We start from the raw sequence: 13,366 nt of genomic DNA on the forward strand, positions 1-13,366 counted from the left end.
GGGTTCTTACAACCAGGGGTCTTACATTCAGGGGTTCTGATAAGCAGAGGTCTTTCAACCCCTTAAGCATGTTAGAAATCTTGGCACATGGTTTGATAACCATATGTCTATGAATACTCATATAGGAAAGGCATGTAGGAAGGTATTTAGGGGGCTTTATAATATTAGGCAAATTAGGAAATATCTGTCTGCAGAATCAAGGAAGTGTTTAAGTCAGGCGTTTGTTACATCACATTTAGATTATTGCAACGCTCTTTTGTATAAGCTTCCGCAATATCAATATGACTGACTTCAAAAAGTTCTTAATGCGGCGGCTTGGGTTACATGCCTAATTCCTAAGTTTGCCCATATTACTCCGGTACTTAGGGAACTTCATTGGTTGCCAGTGAAATTTAGAGTAGAATTTAAGATTGCACTTTTAGTTTTTAAAACGTTGAACGGCCTGGCACCACAATATTTATCTGAACTACTTGTTGTAAAGCCTTGAACAAGATACAACCTGCGGTCTGATTGTAATCCCTAAGGTGACACGGGAGACTTTTGGCAATCGAGCCTTCTTCCATGCTGGACCAACAGTATGGAATGCTTTGCCATCTAGCCTTAGAAACTGTAGGAACATTGACTCTTTTAAAGTACAGTTGAAGACTTATCTTTTTAAGAAAGCTTTTAATTTGTAATTTTATATTCTTATTACTATTATTATTTCTGTCCATTTATTTTATATATATATTTATTTTCTTGTAAAGCGCTTTAGAATATTTTAATAGTTAAAGCGCTATATTGAATGTAATAAATTATTATTATTATTATTATTATTATTATTATTATTATTATAATTATTATTATTATTACAACCAGAGTTCTTACAACCAGGGTTCTTAAAACCGGGAGTCTTACAACCAGGGGTTTTTACAACCAGGAGTTCTCAGACTCTGGGGTCTTACATCTAGGGGTTCTTACAAGCAGGGGTTTTATAATGAGGGGTTCTTAGAGCCAGGGTTGTTATAACTAGGGGTTGTTCCAACCAGGGGTCTTACAATCAGAGGTTCTTACAACCAGAAGTCTTACATTCAGGGGTTCTTACAGCCAGGGGTTCTTACAGCCAAGGCTCTTACAACCAGGGGTCTTACATCCAGGCATTCTTACAACCAGGGGTTCTTGCAACTAGGGGTCTTACAAGCAGGGCTTCTTACATCCAGGGGTCTTACAACCAGGGGCTCCTACAACCAAGGCTCTTACAACAAGGGGTCTTACATCCAGGGATCTTAAAACCAGGGGTTCTTGCAGGTAGTGGTCTTACAACCAGGAGTCTTACAACCAGGGATTCTGACAACCAGGGGTCTTACATCCAGGGGTCTTAAAACCAGGGGTTCTTGCAGGTAGTGGTCTTACAACCAGGAGTCTTACAACCAGGCATTCTTACAACCAGAGGTCTTACAACCAGGGGTTTTTACAACGGTCGGTCTTACAACCAGGGATTCGTACAACTTGAGGCCTTACCACCAGGAGTTCTTACAACCAGGAGTCTTACATCAAAGTGTTTTATATTCAGGGGTATTTAGAACGAGTGGTTCTTAGAACCAGGGGTTTTACCAGCAGGGGTTCTTACGACCGGGGGTCTTAAAACCAGGGTTTCTTATAACCAGGGGTTCTTCCAACCAGGGGTCTTACAATCTCGGGTTTTTTACAACCAGGGTTCTTACAACCAGGGGTTCTTACAACCGGGGTCTTACAACTAGGGGTTCTTATAACTAGGGGTCTTACAATCAGGGGTTCTGACAATAATCTGCTCTTACAACAAGGGTTTCTTAGAACTAGGAGTCTTAGTACCAGGGGTTCTTACAACCAGGGGGTTTACAACAATCGGTTCTTACAACAGGGGTTCTTAGGACATTTTTTCTGACAACCAAGATTTTTGTAGAGTATTGCAGCACTATACATAAAACTGCATTTGAGGAAATTAGTTTTTGGCCTTACAAGTAGTAGGTCAGTTTTAAGATGGCTAAGATCATAGTTGGTGTTACTATCGTGGAATTTTGTAAAGTAGGCACTCAGATTGGGGGGGGGGGGGGGACATTGATCCTATAGGATTGTGTACACAAGGGTAGCTTTATCATGTAGGCGCCTGGTTTCAAGGTTTTCCATCTCAATCTTTCAAGAACACCTACCTGTTCAATATCATCATGACTGGGTGTTTATTAGGCAGCAACAATCGGAGAATTCTCCGTTTAGTACAGAGAAATCTCCAGCTAATGTTTGAGAGCCTATGACTATTTTTTCATTGAGACGTACTGGAGTCTTTTTCAAATTATTATCCTATTAAGTTAAACCTTACACCTGTTACTAGAATTCTTAATGAAAACCCTGTATAAGGAACTCGTAATGACCTTACCCATAGGGTATTGATTTTTTTCAATTTATCTTTCAGTTTCTTTGCACTAGTATTACACAAGCAAGATGGAATTAACAGTAATCAAGGTAAGTAACAGACTTTATTATATAGACACGAGTGTTTTACTGGAAAATATACCACTCGTAAAATTCATAAAAACTACATCCGGGACCCGAGTGGTTTATTTCCATAATCTCACACGTGAGTTTATCGACGACGTAATTTTGGTAATTTCCCTCTATTATTTTATCGATGTCATTTTGTCTATATAATAAAAAGAACATTACACGGCGGCTTTAAGATATGAATTTTATTTTTTCGTGGCAAAAACGATATTTTACTCACTCGCTGCGCTCGTTCGTAAAATACTGTTTTGCCACTCGAAAATAAAATTCATATCTTCGCGCCACCGTGTAATATCCTCTATTTATTTAGTTAGGCGCTTTCGTGATGGTAACCCTGTTGCAGGACGAGCATGCGTGCCTCGTTTTCACGTTGAACCCTTTTGAACTGTTTGTTCTTCGCTGTCGGTTCGCCTTCTGTTTTGGTCGTGCAGGGACGGCTTTTTGTGAAGATGAGCAAGGAGAGTGTGATAGATTGCGGAGATAGACTGCAGGGAGGAATAATAGTGCGTAAACCTAGTTAAACGAAACGCCAAATCCCATGGAAGCGGTGATGAAGGAGTTCAAGATCAGTGTTGGGGACTCGAAATATGCACAACTGACTGTTTCAACAACCATCACCTGCAACCATTGAGAAGAAAGAACGCCTAACTGTGGATCCTTGTTGTTTCGTAAGTACATTTTTAATCTGGATACTGAATCTTGTTTAAATACGTAGTAACATATTAATTATTTAAGTCTATGTAATGGCTTTGGGAGCATTTCATCGATGTCGATCGTAAAAATCGTTTCACTCGTGAGCTTTCATAAGCGATCATAAGCTCATATGCTTCATTCGACAGCTAGTTTCTTCCTACAGTTCTGACCCTTGTATGTTACCTGTAGTTTCTGTGATAACATATAGAGCTCGTTTCTGTCTGATTTCTTTTGCAATAAAGACATAGTTGCTGCGTCACTGAAAAAGAATTGTGCTGTAAATAAATGGCGAACAGGAAAGCCCTAAAATTTGGAATCTTGAATCGGGAAACGGAGTCACGGAACGGAACACGGAATCAAATATCAATGATAGAAAAATAGTGTATAAAAATTCCTTGACGCTGAAATGTACAAAACAAGGATAACAGCTTTATTTGATGGCAAAGCAACCTTCACTGACACAAGTAAGACAAGCATCAGGATATACATGTAAACAAGAAGATTATTCAGAAATATAATTTTCTTACACTTTAATTTGTCGTTCAAGCTTCGAACACAAGGATAACAGCTTTATTTGATAACAAAGCAACCTTCATTGAAGCAAGTAAGACACCCATCTTTGAGCAGGAAGTCGTAATTCTATTTATCCATCCTTGAGTGGACAAAGTGGTGCTTATGTCAATGTTACTTCAAATGTTGCAACTGTCACCAGGAGATACATGTAAACAAGAAGATTATTCAGAAATATAATTTCCTTACACTTTAATTTGTCGTTTAGCTTCGAACACAAGGATAACAGCTTTATTCGATGACAAAGCAACCTTCACTGACACAGCTAAGACGCCCATCTTTGAGTCGGAATTTCCAATTCTATTTATCCATCTTTGAGTGGACAAAGTAGTGCTTACGTCAATAATACTTCAAATGTTGCAACAGTCACCGGGAGATACATGTAAACAAGAAGATCATTCAGAAATATAACTTCCTTACACTTTAATTTGTCGTTTAGCTTCGAACACAAGGATAACAGCTTTATTCGATGACAAAGCAACCTTCACTGACACAGCTAAGACGCCCATCTTTGAGTCGGAAGTTCCAATTCTATTTATCCATCTTTGAGTGGACAAAGTAGTGCTTGTGTCAATGATACTTCCAATGTTGCAACAGTCACCAGGAGATAAACAAGATTATTCAGGAATATAATTTCCTTACACTTTAATTTATGGTATTGTGCTTCAAACACTTGGATAAGAGCTTTATTCGATGACAAAAGCAATCTTCCTAAAAATAATATTTATCGTTGTCATGCACTACTAGAAAACTGCCTTATTTTAAGCTATCTAGTTTTTTCCGAACCAGGCTGTTACAATATACATATAATATTATTTGATATAAATGTTTAAAAATATTTGACATTTTTGTTGGTCCTTATTGGTTTGAGGTATGAAGATGAGGAGTACAAAAACTTTGAGGGTAGTTTGGTTAGTGAGGTGAGGGGGAAGTTTGGGAAAAAGAAATGGCCCAAAGCAGAGACAAAAGGTAAGTTGTGCACTTTTCTAAGTTCTTTGAATCTGGTAGTTTCTAGGTGTTGCAGACAGGTGCAATCATCTAACATAATACAAAATACTGAAAAGGCTCTAAATAATACCCACACCAAAAACCAAGAGCAAACCAACAATACTTTTAGCAACACCAAGGAACAATGTTAATTCCTTTTCTACTGACATGCACATTTAACATGCTTTTATGTTGCTTGGGGCCTTTTTCAGTACTGGAGAAGTACCTGCGATGACGTGCTAAGGCAGCAAAATGGAAAACTTGAAATACACAGAGTTCTGACAAGATGCCACATGAGAGCTAAAAGGGTAGGTAAAATACATGTACATTATTTTGTTAATGCTTGCAGTGCAAATATTTCTTACATGCAGTGTACTACTGTGTAGTATAAGTTATTCACTTAGTGATGTATTTAGCCTGTCCTGGAACAGGACTGCAGTTTGGCAGTGCCTGGTGGCCTCTGGCACATTAATGTTGCTCTTGGGTGACAAAGAAGTCTTAGTTTGTCCAAACACATTCATCCTGGGTACCCTGGATTTTTCAGGTTAAAGGGACAGGTTCATGGTTCACCACATGCTCGTTAATCAAAATGCTGTATCGCCAATGAAAGCAATATGATCATGTTGTAATGTTGTTAAAAAACTAAAATTAATCAACCATGGAATAAAACCCTCGGGTCAACTATAAATTCAACGTTGGTAGTGTTGGCATAATCCACTAATTTTTCTGCGATTTTAATACTCCTTCATCCTACTTCAGGTTACTCTGAAATACACTCTGAGATCGCTGAGATACATGTGAGTGGGATTATTAAGCTATAGAATTATTGATAAATTGGAAAAATGTAATTTAATTAATAAGCACACACTGAACCGTGAACCTGTCCCTTTACAGGCACTAGGCTCTTTCATTTTTTAAGAACACAACACATGTTTTGCATGTTCCTCTTTTGCATACATAATTTGTGATTATTATAGAATGCAGGAGTGCCATACCCTCTACCCCCTGTTACATTGTTAATATTAACAGTGTCCTTTCCATTTATATGCTGGGTTTGATTGTAGTGTAAATTGCTCAGAGTAGAGAGCAAGAACCAAATCTAAAGATTCAAAATAGTCAGGATGACTATTTTGCCAGACTTAACTGTTGTTGAAGAAAAAAGTAAATGTTAATGTTTTTCAAAGTAGTCATCCCATTGTGACTAAATAAGTTTTTCTGGTTTTCAGGAATTGACATATCACACAGACGTGTTGGACAAGGCACAACTTTCTCCTGAAGACAAAGCCAAAGTAAAGACTTTATGTCAAAGAGGCAAAAAAAGATACAACTGCGAAAACAACCAGAGAGGATGATAAATGCTTATCAGACAGACCTGTACCAAGAAACTGCCCCTCATGGGCAGGACCCCAATAATACCAAAGTAACAAATTCCTACAGTGATCGCTACTATGGCAGCTGGAAGTAAAAAGCCCAAAAATGATGCAGTGCACATGCTTAAAAATGACCTGTAGCCCAATCACCAAAAATGTGATGGCTTAGTAGCTTCTGCATGGGTTTAAAATTCTACTTTTCCCGTACTTTGTATTTTTCACTGGTTTCAAACCTATCATATTGTTTTTTCACTTTATCAAGAAAGTATTTGACCTTGTTCTCCTGTTCAGCCTTCCCTGTGTTTTACTAACAATGAAACCATATGAGCAAGAAACCCTGTAGTCACTTTTTGTGTCACTTGCATAAAGTTGAAATTCGATGGGCCACAGTGACTTATCCTCTTCAGGACTCTGCATCCACGACCACCATAGTAGAGGTCACTCTAGCAATTTGCTTAAAGTCCTTAATGTATTAATGTGCCTTCTTTAGTCAGGATAACCTTGTGGTGATCAACTCTAACTTAATTGCATAATCTGATTGGAAAGGTCATAAGAGTTTTATTCTTAAAGACAATCATTACTTGACTGTGTTTATTAAAATTACTGAAACTACAAGACAGTCAATGGGTTATCCAAAACTATAAAACAGGGAGTATAAGTTAAATGCAATGTGATAACAGGGTTTGAGCTAGGATTTGATCACTGGGGGACAATTTGTCCCCTTGGCTAAAATTTTGAGGGACATTTTTATTTTTAGTGGGACAGACAAATTAATTTTTATTCAACATTTTACATTCATACAGGCAAGCCAACAAAAACATTTTTTCCATGTGATCCTTGTAATACAAGAAAAGTGATACAAACAAGAAAAGTTAAGTTATTGGTGTCAAGACTTTTTCTCTTCATATTTAAACAGAGGATCAATGACTATGCTTTATACTACAAAACACTTCACAGCAGAATCTCGTCCCGGCATCCCCTTGTAAACTTCAATACCTTTCTTAATTACTGGTAGACGTACATGTACTTATTTCTTCTGTTAGTTCTAGCCCAAACATTAAGGGCTGCCAATGCAAAGCAGGTTTAGATTTCCGACAACAATAACAGAACATCGCCTCCTTTTCATAGCGCAACCATGTGTGATCTCGCAACCAAGTTTTCTGGAAAGTTTGTGTTTTTTTTGGTTTCGTTTGATCCTCATCCGTTTCTTCCTGATTAACACACTGTTCTTCTTCTGTATCATTTTTCTCTTATTCACTCTGGCTTTGATTTGGAGCAAAAAAGCTTGCTCATGTTCGAACACGTTTTCAATGTGACATGTTAAAGATTGCCAGGTACGTTCACCAGGCTTCGTTGAGCATGAGACGTATGTGTTCAGTAGAGCGTGACTGAAACATGACTTTAGAATGAACTTAAAACGTGTGGTAAAATATACTTTCCATGTTCTGTTTTAGCTTGCAATTTCTGTACTGAACCAAATCTCTTTGTGTGTGCTTCCTTTCGAGTTTTTTCCCTAAATTTTGAAGGGGACAATTGTCCCCTTGGCCGATTTTTTAAGGGACAATTTCAATTGCAGTGCGGGATTGGTGCAATGGCGCGGCCTGGCTTAAACCCTGGTGATAATGAGTCGCTTGTTAAAAGTGCACAGTTTTTCATTATTATTCAAACTCAAATGTAAGCAAATTGTCATAGACTACTTTGCATGCTACAGCCAGGTCCAAGTTGTAGCCATGCAGTTAAGGCAGAGTGACCACAAAAAGTGAAATACATGTGTAGAGATGACTTGTTGGCTCGTATGTTAAGCCTATGGCTAGTTTTGTTTTCATCACTATCGTTTTTTTAGCATCAGTCTGATACTCCCTAATGAAGGCTTCTCAGCAGTTTGTATAGGCTTTAACAAAAATTTGGGGGGATGATCCACCAAGTACTGGTACTTGCTATGAGATGATATGCTATAAGTATTAAGACAGCAGTTTGATACAAATAACCACTAGCTACATTTCCAAATTTTCAGTGAACTACAACGTAGAGTTATTTTGGAATGGAAATGCACGTTACTAATAATTTTAAAATATATGCTATAATAATGTTATTTAATTAATCATTATTATGTAATTATCATGTTGATCATTTCAAGGAAAAAAAGGTTAAATTTTGTCCATTCTAAAAGGATCATTTAATTGAAATGGAAAATTTACAGTTTTAAATATAGAAAATGGAACACAAGAATTCTCTTTTTTATTGTGAAAATATTTAATATACATATGTACATACTGTATGAAAATGGAGAGAGAATTATTTTAATAAAAACTTACCAAAAAGGCACTTACTGTGAAACTCACAAAACTGTGAACACCAGAAATATTTATGGAATGTTATTAGGTTGTGAGAAATAAGCCAATAAGGTGCGAGATAACTAAACTTCAAACAGCAATGGTAATTAGTTTGTGGTTTTGAGCTTTGCTTGCGTATCCTGAACTTTATTGTGATTGGCCAGTACACAATCAATATTCCTGAAATTTTTCAGGTGTTCATGGTTTTCTGAGTTTGACAGTAAATCTGAGTCTGCTTGATTTTTTTGTGTATCAGTGAAAATGGAATCATGAAATGGTCTAGAGCTGTCTCACAAACGTCCACTTTTTATATACTGGGTAGAATGAACAGTATATGATTTAAAACTGGATAGTTATATAAAGTTTCCACATTTAGGAAATCCAGTGAATAATCCACCAAGAGTGATTGAGTTTCCGCATTCATTGTTCCAGAAACTCAACGGATAATTGAGCATCCTCTGAATTTACGGGTTGCGGAAACATGACATTAGTTAGTGTTTCTGCAAGAGTAGAACTGACGGAAACGCGAGTATAAGGGATGTGTTTCTGTGACTCCGCAGAAGCTGAAACATGACGTATATAGTGTTTCCCACCTCAGTTAGTTAAAATTCCGTCTGCAGATATTCAAGTTTCCATGAGGTAACTGTTACAAAAATGGAAACAGAAACACCTTTTTTCAACCTTTGTAGATAGTGGATGTGTATAAGAGCCAGTTAAGAGGGCCTCTCTTGTGCCTCGAATACTACTTAGTCCTTTTTGGCTACAGAAAACAGTGGACTGATATTTTAAGCTATCATCTAAGACAAAGGGCCAAAGAAAAAAGGAGCAGTGCATACCTTCATCTCCCTCTACTGCTCCCGCCACAAAAACAAAATAATGTTGTTCCCTAACAAGGAAACATTGCAATAACCGTAGGGAGAACATCATCACGCTCCAGTCCTATGACTTGCATTATTCTTATTTACATGAAAGGGGTTGGAGTTGACTTATGCATACTGTTGACCAAGTGGCAGTGTTATTTTTTTTTATACTACAAGCGTATGGTAGCTTAAATAGAAATTTCAATATGCTGCAAGCAACGCGAAGGGGCTGGGGTCCAGCTCAGTCAAAACTGTACCAGGGAACCTCTTACTGTGAAAATAATTTCTATCCAACTCTCGGGAAGCTATGAAAACAAACCCTAAAGGTTATTAAGCCACTTTGGGAAAAATGAAAGGAAGAACTGACACCTTCAGCTCGCCTGATGGAACAAAGATAAACCACAGGCAGCCACTGAACAGTAAAAGACCACATGACCCCCCAGTAACATAAAAGCAGCAGAAAAACATTAAAAAAATTTTGGTTCATCTGCACTGTGAATCCCCCAAAAAGACTTAAGGACAAAATTTATAGAAGTAAGCGATGTATTAGCAAGGGGTATGCCTTATAGACATACCAAATCCCCTTTTTATCCTTTTAGACACTAAAAAGGCTAAAACACGTTTTGTGATTCAAAATTTCTACACGATAAGTAAAAATTGAAAAATATCTGTAATTCACTTTCTTTTAAATAAATCATTGGTCAACAAAAAAGTGGATCTCTAGGGCCTGTGGCGGGGGGTGTGAGTGCACCTGTCGCACCCCCTCCCTACGGGCCTGCTAGGGGGTTACAGGGGGGCAAGGGGTTTCAGAGGGTGTTATAAGGTGTTACGGTGGGTTAAAACAAGAAATTAGGCAGCTATGCTAGCCACACTGAAAAAAAATAAAGAAGGAACTTGTTGTTCACCATCGGAAAGCAAAATGTTAATTTGGTGAAAATTTACACAATGTTATGGGTATTTTTACTATTTTTGGTTTTGTTGCTGTGAGTTTTTGGAGGAGAATTAAGTGTGCTGTAAGTTTTAAACTATTAACTTCACATACAAATTAAAAGATTAGAGCGTTGTAATAAAAGGCAGAGGAAGTTTGCTTTTTAATTCAGGAGGCGATTATGTTGTTTTTGCCTGGTAAAAAAGATTGTTGCATAGCACTGCACCACTGCGTCTGGGGAAATTAGTTTTTTGGCTTTGAAAGACCTAGATCAGTTTCAAGATTGCTAAGGTTATAGTTGTTGTTACTATTGTTGAGTTTCGTAAAGGAGGCTCTCAGTTGGGTCGGGTGGGAGGGGGGTGGGAGATTGCGGGCACAAGCTTTGTAAGCTATATTCAATTTGAAATAAACTTGTCGTTGTTGGATTGTGTACATAAGGGTAGCATTATCATATGAGTGGATAGTTTCAAGGTTTCGATTTCAATTTTTTAGAACATCTACTAATTTAATGTCATTATGACAGGGTGTTTATTAGGTATCAAAGATGAGAGAATTGTCTGTTTACTAGAGAGAAATCTTCAGCTTATTTTCGGTAGCCTATTACTATTGTGTTATTTAGACATACTGGAGCCTTTTTTTTTTAATTATACCCTGTAACGTTAAACCTTACTTCTGCTACTAGAATTCTTAATAAAAACCATGTACAGTCAACTCTCTCTTGACGGACACCTCTATAACATGGACACCTCTGTAAAACGCACACTTAGAGTTGGTCCCTGTCTTTCTTTACTCCTTTTATTTGACTCTCTATAAGAGGGACACCTCTCTAAGACGGACACTTGGTGCTGGTCCCAACGGTGTCCGTCTTAGAGCAAGTTGACTGTATAATGAACTTGTAATGACGTTTTGGTAGGGTTTTGAATTTTTTGCAATTTATCTTTCAGTTTCTTTGCACAAGTATTCAACAAGCAAGATGGAATTAACAGTAATCAAAGCAAGTAAGAGGCTGTAACGTTGACCTGAGATTATATAGGGGGTTTTAAAGAGTTTCAGGGGATTCCGATTGCTGGGGGATACAAGGAGTTAAAAGGGGTTACCAGGGGTTAGAGTGGGTTACAACAAGCAATTAGGTAACTATGCTAGCCACAGAGAACAAAAGCTGATTTCTTTTAAAAAAGTAAGCAGAATTTGTTGTTTTCTATCGAAATGAAAAATGTGACAAACTATTTGAGGGTAATATATTAACTGGGTAAATTTTTACACAATACTGGTGATTTTACTATGTGTGTTGTTGTGAGCTTTTGGAGAATAACAAAGTGTACTATAAGTTTTACACTATTAATTACACATGTAAATTTAAAGATCAGAGCATTGTAGAAAAAGGCAAAGAGCATGTTTGCTTTTAAATTCAGGAAGTGATTGTGTTGTTTTCGCATGGGAAGAAAGATTGTTATAGATTGCACCACTAGACTTAAAACTGTGTTTGAGTAAATAAGTTTTTACCTTGGAAGTGCTAGATCAGTTTCAAGATTGCTAAGATTATAGTTGGTGTTACTATCATTGAGTTTTGTTAAGGAGACTCTCCAATGCGGCCGGGAAGGGGGGAGGGGGAAGGAAGATTTATCTTTGAGGATTGTGTACATAAGGGAAGCGTTAAGATATTTGCACCTGGTTTTGGTGTTTTCTATTTCAATTTTAAAAAACATCTACTAATTTAATGTTATTAGGACAGTGTGTTTATTAGGCATCAGAGTTCGGAGAATTCTCCGTTTACTACACAGAAATCTGTAGTTAATGTTTAGTAACCTATGACTATTTTTTGTTAAGATCTACTGGAGCCTTTTTCAAATTATTATCCGCTGTAACTTTACACCTTACTCCTGCTACTAGAATTCTTAATGGAGTCCCTGTATAATGAACTCGTAATGACTTTACCCATATTGTTTAAAATTTTTTGCAATAAATCTTTTTAGTTGCTTTCCACAATTCTTCCACAAGGACGATGGATTAACAGTGATCAAAGTAAGTAACAGGCTGTAACGTTAACAGGAGGATACAAGGGCCTACTAGGGATAACAGGGGATAACAAAAGGGTACAAGGGGTTGCATGGGGTTACGGAGGATTAGAAGGGGTTACAGGTATTTGCAGGCGGTCACAGGGTGTTATAGGGGGTCAGAAGGGGTTACAGGGGTGCAAAAGGGGTTAGAGAGGATTACAACAGAAAAATAGGTAACTACTCTAGCCTTACATAACAAAAGCTGATTTCTTTCAATAGAATAAGCAGGAAGTTGGTATTTACTATCAAAATGAAAAATGTTTCAAACCCTTAGAGGGTAATATATATATTGAGTAAAAATTTGCACAATGCAGGTAATTTTACTACATTTGTTGGTGCGAGTTTTGGAGAATAATTAAGTGTACTATAAGTTTTAAACTGTTAATAACCCATACAAATTTAAAGATGAGAGTGTTGTTGCAAAAGGCAAAGACTAATGTTGCATTTAAATTCAGGGAGTGATTGTACCTTTATTTCCTGGTAAGAGAGATTGTTCCAAAGCATTGGAAGTAGTAGATGAGTTTTAAGATGGCTAAGATTATAATTATTTTTACTATCATTGAATTTTGTAAAGGAGGTGCTCAGATGTGGGAGGGGGGGAGATTGATTCTTTAGGATTGTGTACACAAGGGTAGCTTTATGATTTGAGCACATGGTTTTGAGGTTTTCAATATCAATTTTTTAAGAACATGTACCTATTCAATGTCATTATGACCGGGTGTTTATTAGACATCAACAATCTGAGCATTCTCCAGTTGCTAGACAGAAATCTCCAGCTAATGTTTCGTAGCCCATCACTATTGTTTTATTTAGACGTACTGGAGTCTTTTTTAAATTATTATTATTTTTGTAACGATTTCTTTACTCCTGCCACTAGAATTCTTATTGAAAACCCTGTATAATGAACTGATAATGAGTTTACCCATATAGTTTTGAATTTTTTGTGATTCTTCTTTCAGTTGCTTTCCACAAGTATTCCACAAGCGCGATGGAATTAACAGTAATCGAAGTAAGTAACAGGCTGTAACGCTAACATGAGGTTACAGAGGGT

The 13,366-nt window shown here is 37.2% G+C and overlaps 1 long non-coding RNA gene across 1 annotated transcript in view; it reads left to right on the plus strand.

Moving 5' to 3' along the window:
* The window catches only part of LOC140952513 (uncharacterized), an 11,737-nt gene extending 5,445 nt beyond the window's left edge, over positions 1-6,292 (plus strand). Inside the window, exons 4-8 of the long non-coding RNA XR_012167360.1 lie at positions 2,429-2,478; positions 2,949-3,185; positions 4,652-4,749; positions 4,980-5,075; positions 5,994-6,292. This is a non-coding gene — a long non-coding RNA (uncharacterized lncRNA). The remainder of the gene's footprint in view (positions 1-2,428; positions 2,479-2,948; positions 3,186-4,651; positions 4,750-4,979; positions 5,076-5,993) is intronic.
* The last annotated feature ends 7,074 nt before the right edge of the window (positions 6,293-13,366 follow it).

Source organism: Porites lutea, chromosome 11 (assembly GCF_958299795.1).
Source record: "Porites lutea chromosome 11, jaPorLute2.1, whole genome shotgun sequence".
Classification (NCBI taxonomy): Eukaryota; Metazoa; Cnidaria; class Anthozoa; order Scleractinia; family Poritidae; genus Porites; species Porites lutea.